The following is a 9,990-nucleotide window of genomic DNA, read 5'->3' on the forward strand; positions in this document are numbered from 1 at the left end:
ATGCCCCGGCCTGCGGGGCTTCAACGTGGATTCCTAAGGGAGGAGAGTGGAAGGAATGGGGGGAAGGGACGAGAAGCGCAAGGAAGGAAGCCAAGTCTGTTTGTCTGATCAAAGCTTCGTTTATTAGAAATTTTTACCCAACTTATATAGGGAGAAGGCAGGAAAAGGGGGAAGGTAATTAGCTGCTGCAGGAGACAGGAAGAGTGCTTTCATGTGTTAAATAGGGTACCTGCAAGATACCTTAGGGATGTTTTCTCACGGATGCTCTAACAAACGGATGTCCTCACAGTCTATCACCCATGAGTTAGAGTCCTAGAAAACTTTCACCAAATAGCTTTAGGTCTCCACTAAATGACCTTTGCTCCTATTTGGCTTTGGCCTAATAAACACCTTTTGTCTCCACTAGATAGCTTTGACTTTGGCTTCAGTAGATAGCTTTGGCTCCCGGCATATATATATAAAGGTGCTCCCTCCAGGAAGCAAATTGAACAAAATCAAAATAACTCAGGCCCATGGAATCAGCGGTATGCTTAAAGCCAAATTCTGAAGCAGCTTTCCTGCACAGAATCTGTTTGATGCTATACCCTACATGCATTTAAACTAACAGAGTAAATAAGTAGAAGTAGGTTTTTTGGGGAAAGCCTAAATAAATAAATGTGTTGGTAGTGCTTACCTCTAATTTCAGCACTTGAGAAGCTAAGGCAAAATAATCTGTTGCAGGTATGAGGCTAGCCTGAATTATATAGAGTTCAGGGCTAGCCTGGGCTACATAATGAGACTTTGTTTCAAAATAACAATAATTTAAAAAATTGCATTACTTGTTAAAACATTTCAGTTGTACATGTGAGATTTATGTATTTTTTTTTTTTGCCCGTGAACTTACTTTAATGACAGTTTTAAGAATTACATGTTTTTAGGAGTTATACATACATAAAGATGAACACTAAAAATATTTTAGGGGGGCTGGAGAGATGGCTTAACAGATAAGAGTACTTGCTGCCGTTGTAGAGGACCTGCGTTTGCCTCTCGGCATCCACTTGGTGACTTAGCACCAGTTCCCATGGAACTATGCACATACATACATACACTCATACACAAGGAATAAAAGAAATAAATCCCTTTGGAGAAACGTTGTTAGGCTGGGCAGAATGGTGCATGCCTGCACTCCTAACGCTACAGAGGCCAAGGCAGAAAAGTATCACGTTCAAGGTCAACCCAGGCTATGCAGGAAAACAAATAAAGATCAATACAGCAAAGTAACAAAAACAAGCAAAGTAGCGCTGGTGTGATGGTTCAGCAGGAAGGATACCTGTGCCAAGCCCAACAACCTGAGTCTGAGAGCTAGGACCCACATTGTGGAAGCAGAGAACTGACTCCCGAAGTTATCCTCTGACTTCTGAGTACACTCCATGGTACGGGCGCGTGTACACACACACACACACACACACACACACACACACACACACACACACGGAATCAAGAGTTGGGTGTTGCTTGCTCAGTGGTTAAGTTCCTGGTTGCATTCACAATAGCCTAGGCTCATTTGCTGGAACATTAAACATGTGATATTTATAGCCACATAAAAATGTATGTCCCACTTAGCTATTTATAGCGGAAGATGTAGAACTTGTGAGTTGTGTTTTTGCTGTTCTACTGGAATGCCCAAAAAGATCTCCCGAGACTCCCTCCCACAGGGTCCCAGTCCTCCCGGGGGAAATCAACAGAATTAGCAGCTGGGGAGGGCTGCTCCGCTGAAGGCTGTTGAGTACCCTGTCAGGGAAAGTGGGGGCCAGTAACCAACCTTCTGCGCGAAGCAGACAAGCGACATGGTACTAGGAACCCCTTTCCGGCTGAGCGTGGTGGCATGTACTAATAACCATAGCACTTGACAGACAAGAGTGACCCTAATTGGAAGCTAGCCTGGGCTACAGAGTAAGGCTGCCTCGACTTAGAAATAAAATGAAACAAGAAGTTGCTGTGGGGTTTACGGGTTTGGTGGCCCGCATCTGCGATCCTAGCTCCTGGAAGCTCAAACGTTCAAGGTTATCCTTGGCTGCATATCCAGGTTCCAACCCAATTTGGGACACGTGAAACCCTGTCTCAGAAACGGAAAGGATAAGTCAGCTTTGAGAGCTGGTAAACTTGGGTCCAGTAAAAAAGCCAAATCAACGAAATCCGAATTGTGGGTCAAAAACCTCTGGAAAAGAAAGTTGTTCGTTGTCTGGATCAGGAAAGGGTAGCCGGTGCGAAGTGGGATCTCATTGGCCAAGGTCTGAAGGACTGGCAGGGTCACCCTGGGGGAGAATGTGCAGGAGCGTCAGAGAGTGACACCTTGTGGTGATCAAGAGTAACGACAGAAACAGTGCAGTGACTGGAGAGAGGAGAGAGAGAGAGAGAGAGAGAGAGAGAGAGAGAGAGAGAGAGAGAGAGAGAAACCATGTGTCGGTGGCTTTCCTTCAGGAGGTGTGAGAGACCGACTAGGAAAATTGAGCCTTCAGCTCTGGGGAAGCCTGAAGCAGCATCAATGAAGCTAATTGGCTAATTCAGTCTTTGAAGGATAAAGTTATTTTTAGCTTCACTTATTTTGGATTTTTTTTTGTTTGTTTTTTGAGCTGATCTTCAGCCCCAGCGCTGGAATTACATGGGGGGGGGGGGCGGGCGGGACGGTATTTATCAAAAACTTCAGATTGTTGAGCTGGACAGGATGGTTCATGTCTGTAATCCCAGTACCAGGAACGTGGAGCAGGAGGGCGGCGGAAGCGTGAAGGTGCCCCGGATGAGTTCTAGGCCACGCTAGGCTGCAAAGTAAGATCCTGTCTCAAAACTCCCAAACAAAAAACCCAACCTCATTCCTCCCCAAACCCAAAGACGACAACGCAAACACGGGCTGGAGAGACGTCTCAGCGGAATGTGCACTGACTGCTCTGGCAGAGGACCAGGGTCCAGTTTCCAGCCCATGCACAGCTAACCGTGACTCTTGCTCCCGGAGACCTGAGGCCCTCCTTTGGCCCACTGGGGCACGAAAGGAGTGCATAGGCGTTCATGAAGTCAAGGTGCTGATTGCATAAAATAAAAATATAGGCACTGTTAAAATTCTTTTTAAAAAATTAGGATTTTTAAAAAACCCACTCATGACGAAATGAAGTTTAAAATAAAACAAAACATCAGAACCTTTGTGTTGTCCAATCTCACTAACACAAATCATTATCAGCACTGTCTTTGTATGGGCAGTGAACACGTATGCATTCGGAGGTCAGAGGTCAACCTCAGGTGCCATTCCTCAGGAGCCATCTGTCCTGTTTTTGTTTTTTGAGGTAGGGTTTCTCCCTGAGACCTGTAGCTTAGTGATTAGGTCGGGTCGGTTGGCCAGTGAGCTTCAAAGATGGGTCTGTTTCTGCTTTCCTAGAGCTGGGGTTACAGGCGTGTGCCAGCACGCGGGGCTCTCTCGAGGATCCTCAAGCCACACTGGCAGTCAAGCCTCATCTTTCTCTCTCCACCTGCCTCCCACCCCTGTGGTGTGCGGGTCACACCCAGCTTCTCACTGGGTCCTGGGGATTTGAACTCAAGTCCTCATGCTTGCACAGAAAGTGCCCTCCCTTACCACTGAGCCATCTCACTTTCCAAATATTTTTTTATTTTTATTTTTGTGTATGGGCATTTTGCCTAAATATAGGTCTGTGTGCACGTGTATGTCTGATTCCCACAGAGCTCAGAAGAGGACGTCATATCCAAACTGGAGCTATGGACGGTTCTGAGCCACCATGTGGGTGCCAGGAATCAAACCCAGGTCCTTGGCAAGCCCAGCAAGCTCTCTCAACTCCTGAGCCGCCTCTGTGGTTCCCCACTTTTCCCTGAATGGCAGTGCACCAAACCAAGGCCTCACCCGTACTAGGCAAGCACTCCAGCCCTTAGCTGTGTCTCTGACCCGCCTGTGACCTTTCATGCTGCACAAATATTTTAATACGTGTCTTTGCTTTTCTTGCTTGGCTTAGTAGATGTGCTATGGTACTTGGCCGTGCTCTGTTTTGGCCACGCTCCCATTCTTCATGCATGTGATATGGTGTGCGTGTGTATGCACGAGTCTTCCTGTGTGTGTGCATGCATGTGTGCGCCTGTGCACACGGAGGTCCAGGCAGGCGTTGGGCATCACTTTCCTTTCGAAAGGGTTTAGCCTGAACCGTCTCTGCAAGCCTGTTACATTTTTTTTTTTTTTTTTTTTTTTTTTTTTTGGGTTCTTTTTTTTTTTTTTTTTTTTTTTATTTTTCTTTTTAGTTACATTTTGTTAACTCTGTGTCCCAGCTGTATCCCGCTCCCTCATTCCCTCCCCAACCCCACACTCCCTCCCTGGTCTCCTCCCTGCCCCTTTCCAAGTCCCCTGATAGGGGAGGACCTCCTCCCCTTTCATCTGACCCTGTTTTATCAGGTATCTTCAGGGCTGGCTGCAAAGTCCTCCTCTGTGGCCTAACAGACTGCTCCTCCCCTGGGGTGGGGGTCAAACAGCCTGCCCTTGAGATCCTATTAGAAATAGTCCGTGTTCCCCTTACTTTGGAAAACTACTTGGTTACTGAGCTACCACAGGCCACAAACATGTCTTGCTATGTATTTCATGCTGGACAGGAACGCTACGTAGCCCACACGGGCCTTGAACACTGGCTCCTCCTGCCTCTGCCTCTTGAGTGTTAGAATCACTTGTGCCACCACGTCATACTTACGTACACATGCAAATTTACCTTCATGCGTGTCCTGATTTCTGAATAGATTTGCTTTTTTTTTTTATTCATTAGTTTATTTGAAATGGTCTCACGGTGTAACCCTGTCTGCCCTGGAACTCGCTAAATACTTCAGGCTGGCCTCCAGCTCATAAAGATCTGCCTGCCTCTGCCTCTCTGGGATTAAAGATGCCTGTCTCTATGCCCGTCTGCATTAACTTTGTGGTTTCTTTCAAGAAAAATTCAAGTTGTATGTGAGAAAGAGAGAGGGCGGGAGGGAGGGAGAGAGAGAGAGAGAGATCACAATAGGAGAAGCCCATTCAGACCAATCTTCGGCATCAGATAAGTCCCTCAGGAGGGCTCAGCTTTCCAAGCTGTGAGGCTCAGCACATTTCATAGTTAGCAGTGGGATTTGTGACAAAAACAGTTTATGGTTAGGAAACTGGCCTGGAAACTGCTTTTGTTTGTGAGAAGTTTATTATTTTTGCTAAGGTTACAGGATTATTTTTTTCTCTCCAGTAGCCGGCTAACTATTAGGGATGCCTATTGTTTGCAACAAAATCTCAAACGCTCGATTTTATGAATAAAGTCTAGAGAGCCAGATGCTGGGGTGAAAGTCCGCTAGCTCAGAGCGGCAGAGAAAGAAAGCACCCAGCTGACCTTCCTCCTTAGCAGACCTCCCCCAAAACGAAGCTCTCCTTCATTTCAACACTCCTCAAACTGAATGCCCCGCCCTTCTACTCGCTTTGCATATCTTTTTTTGTCCCCCTGACTTCCTCTTACACTCTGTTTTCTCAACTGGTTGCTTGCTCCACCTCTTGACCTATGGTTAACTTTATTTAATCCTGTTTACAGTATTCAAGCAGAAAGCTCTTGTTTTAAAGATGTGTGCTAGGGTTGAGAACAACTGAAAACAGGTTTTTTTTTTTCCAGGAAACAACACAATCTCGGGTTCATAATATGATCAAATATCCTGCAACATTTCCCCCCTTTTGTCTAAATAAAAAAGATTTTAACTCTACACAGTAAAACTACTGAAGCTGATCTTTGGGTGGTGGTTGTCAGCCTAGTGGCAATCCTGGCTAGGAAGAACACAGCAGTCAGCCCACAGGTGTCCACTGTTTGCTCAGAACCTGGCGGCAGAAGAGGCTTGGGGCAGTTTTTCCCAGTGGTTAGTGTTCCCACAGTCCAGGTGGATTCATCCTGGCAGGGCCTCATCATCTTGGAGACCTCAGGGTTACTGTTAGGAATGGTCATGGGTTATTGTTGAAAACTTAGCAGATGTCCACAAGGTTTGAGGACCACAATGTACTATTAAGTACATCGAGGCACACAAACTTTGTTCCTCGTTACCTGCTTCAGACTCAAACGTGAAAACATATACAGGAAGCAAGATGAAGCTTATTTCTAGAATGAGTTAGTATTCTGTATGGCTAGCAGTATTATGACAAAGTTTATATATACACAACAGCCTTATAGATTTTTGAGATAATCTTTATACTTTAAGAAAAAAATTTAAAGAGTCAAATGAAAACCAAAAGATTATGAGATTAGTGACAATAGACTAGTCCTTTATTTTTTTTTTCCTCTGCCCCACACCAGTTAGCTCTTCTGCTATGAGATTTTGGGTTTTCCTTTAAATGCTTGTTTTAATGAATTGGTACTACATAAAGACCATTTGCCACTTAAGTCTGTAGAGGGCAGCAGAGACAAGCTGGAGGTGGGCGATACCACTTTGGCAAGTCACTTTTTTTTCTTTGGACGTTTTCTCTTCATCTGTCCTTTTACTTCAGATGTTTCACTTGTCTGGTGGTCTGGGTTCCTTAGTTGGGTGCTTTTATTCACCTGAAGCGATAAAAGCAAAATCCTGTCCCAGCCTTAACTCTTGGGGATTCCTTTTTTTGACAGGTTTTATCTTTTATGGGCAAAATGTTTTTGGCAACAGAAAAAAAGCATTATCTTCCAATTGAAATCTTAAAAATTCTTTTGAAAAATTGAAATTAAATATAATTTAGTATGTGTGAATAAATCACCTATATTCCCCTTTCTCTATATATAAATTATATCTATATCTATATCTATATATCTATATCTATCTATCTATCTATATATATATATCAATTCAAGTGTATTTACTTTGAGATCACAAAGGACATTCACTTTGAGCTTTAGCCTGCCATTTAAATTTAAATCACTGTAGTTCTTATGTGCCTGCCTCTGCTTCCCAAGTGTTGGGATTAAAGGCGTGAGGCCCCCAAATGCTAATCCACAGCATAACTAGAAACACTAGAAACAGGTTTTTCCAGTAAACAACACAATCTAGGATTTCGAAGTGTGGTCAAATATCCTGCAACAGATACCTTTTTTCTTAAAAATTTAACAGTTTCTGTGTGTGTGTGTGTGTGTGTGTGTGTGTGTGTGTGTGTCTAAATTCACTTCCTGTTAAACTGGTTGCTTGCTCTACCTCTTGACCCAGGATTGACTCCCTCTGTATATGTTACATTTTTCTTTCTTTTTATTTCAATTTTCATTTTTATATTTAGTTTTGTAATACCTTAGGGAACACTGTAGATTGTGGAGCTAAATCTCTTCTGTGACGCATCCTACCCCAAGCTGTCTCTGGTGCCACTCACGTCTATGTCTTGGCAAAGACCACTCCATGCTGGGGCAGCCTCTGATTTATTTTGTTCAGCCCAGAAAAGCTTGTGCCTTCCCACAAATGTCTTTGAATAGAGAAATTCAGAATAGGGCATGAGAACAGGCCAGAGGTTGCAAGCCCATTTTCCTTCCTCCTCTTGGCAGGCAGGGCTGGAAGAGAGCCTAGCCCCCAGTCCCCGAGAAGCCTTGGCAAGCACAGGACAACTAAGAGAAAAGCCAGCTCCCCCTGAGGAATAACTCAAGGTCCTAAGGGTCCAAACTTCCTCGCTGTCACACTCAGTGCAAAACACAAGTAAAAAACAAGAAAAAGATATTCGTAGAGGATGACAACGTCCATTGTTGGGAGACCCTAAAGAATTATACATGTGCAGCCCTAGCAGCAGGAGGCCTGGCGCAAGCCTCAGGCCATCCTGGTTTACAGGGTGAGTTCCAGGGAAAACCAGGCTAGTACGACCCTGTCCCAAAAAACAAAAAGGAAAACACCAAAACCATAACAAAAAAAGCCTGCTCTAGTTTTCTGTTCCTACATCATGCCATGTCACGTGATGCCATGTGATGCTGACTTCATAGCTGTTCACAACACTGCCTTGGGTTTGAATTTCATCCCTCCTTTCTTGAGGTCAATGTTTTCCCCATCCTATCCTCCAGTCTCTTTCTGCCTAAGCGTTTTGTTTGTTTTTCTTCGGTCTTTTGTTTCTCCCCAGGCTGGTCTTACTACTTCCCATACAGTGCACATTTAAATAGTCTTTTCCAAGTCACATTTAGCAACTCTAGGCCTACAGCATAACTATAAACCATGAAAGAGTGCCTGTATAGGGCAGGAAGAGGCCCCTTTCTGGCCTTACACTGAAGGAGGCGCATGAATTAAGTAAGGATGGGGTGTTAGATAGGAAAAGTTGCCTCATCCTCAGAGCCCCACGCTTCTCTGCCCCAGTAACTAGGCCTTATTCTCAGGCACCTGGGAAGCAGGCTCTCCCTGACCTTACCCTCATTATCTCTATCAACTCTACATGAGCTAAGGGCCTTAGGCTGGGCATTCCTTGAGGTGAGCTTCCATCTAAAGAAAAGTAGTGAATGCACAGTTTCTGCCAGTCTAGTTCCTAACAGAGGTTGAGTCCCTGCTTTTATGTAGGGTGGCAGCAAGGAAGAGCTGACGGCCAGACCTGTCTGCCCTGGGCTTAGTGGGGAGTGGCCACGTGACTGAGATTCAGCCCACCAAATGCTCCTTCCTCGGCTCAGAAGGCTTAGTGCTGTCTTGGTTCTTGGTTCCACTTTGTTCCTTGGTTCCCAGGTGTTCTCAAGCCTGGCTGTTCAGCTCCCACCAACCCTGAGAGTCCTTGACAGTTTTCTGGTCCGTTTAAACTAGCTAGAATTAGTTTTGTGAAGGATTTTGTTTTTATTTTATGTATTCAGATGTTTTGCTTGCATGTGTGTGTATGTACCTCATCTGTGCCTGATGTCGTCAAAGATCAGAAGAGGGTGTCGAATCCCTGGGTACCGGCATGACAGATGGTTGTGACCCACCATGTGGGTGCTGGGAGTCAAACCCATGTCCTTTGGAAGAGCAGCCAGTGCTCATAAACACTGAGCCATCTCTCCAGCCCCAGTTCTGAGAAGGTCCTAATCCTGAATCCATCTTGGCGGAGCGGAGCCACTCTCCCTGTGGCTGGCCAGTGGCAAAAGGATCTCTTGGAGGAGGTTCCGTGAGCTTGTCTGTGTTCCTAAGATGGCCTTGTCAACAGAAGCAAGCACGGGGGCACAGCTCCCATCTGGTGTCCACGGTAGCCTGACATTTTAGTGACCTTGACTCAGGTAAAAAGCAAATCCTTCGCTTGGATGCAGAACATAATTTCAGGATAAAGCAGCATGAAGCAGAGCGAAGGCTTGTTATTTGGGGGGGATGTCAAAAAGGGTCACTCAGCTCTATCTCTTAGCTTTCCTGTCTGCTTCTCTGCAGACATCGTCACTGGTCTAACACCTTCATTCACAAAGGTTCTCACTCGCAGGATAAGAGCTTACTGTGCATTATCTTTGCTATTTTCCCATTTCTTGCCTTGTTGTTTGAGATAGGGTCTCACGGTGCAGCTCTGGCTGCTGTGGCACTATGTAAAACCAGGCTGGCCTCGAAGTCAGAGCTCCACCTGTCTCTGCCTCCGAATGCTTAGATTAAAAGCATGCACCACCATGCGTGGCCTTTTACTTTGTTTTTTAGAGACAGGGTTTCTCTCTGTGTTGACCTGGCTGTCCTGGAACTTTCTCTGTAGACCAGGCTAACCTCGAACTCACAGGGATCTGCTTCCCAAGTGCTGGGATTAAAGATATGTGCCACAACCAACCAGCTTATTTCTTAATTTAATGCTTAGACAGAAATGTTTGCCTCCATGTATGTATGTGCACTATGACACAACATGCCTAGTGCCTTTGGAGTCCAGAGGAGGGCCCCAGGTCCAGAGACTAGAATTCAGCACTTGTGAGCCCCCAGCTGAGTGCTGGTGTCTGACTCTGGGTCCTCTGCAAGCGCAGCAAGTGCTCTTAATAGCCGAGGCATTTCTCCAGCCCTCTCTCTCTCTCTCTCTCTCTCTCTCTCTATATATATATATATATATATATATATATATATATA

This window comes from Psammomys obesus, unplaced genomic scaffold (assembly GCF_907164565.1).
Source record: "Psammomys obesus unplaced genomic scaffold, mPsaObe1.curated_primary_1811, whole genome shotgun sequence".
Taxonomy (NCBI): Eukaryota; Metazoa; Chordata; class Mammalia; order Rodentia; family Muridae; genus Psammomys; species Psammomys obesus.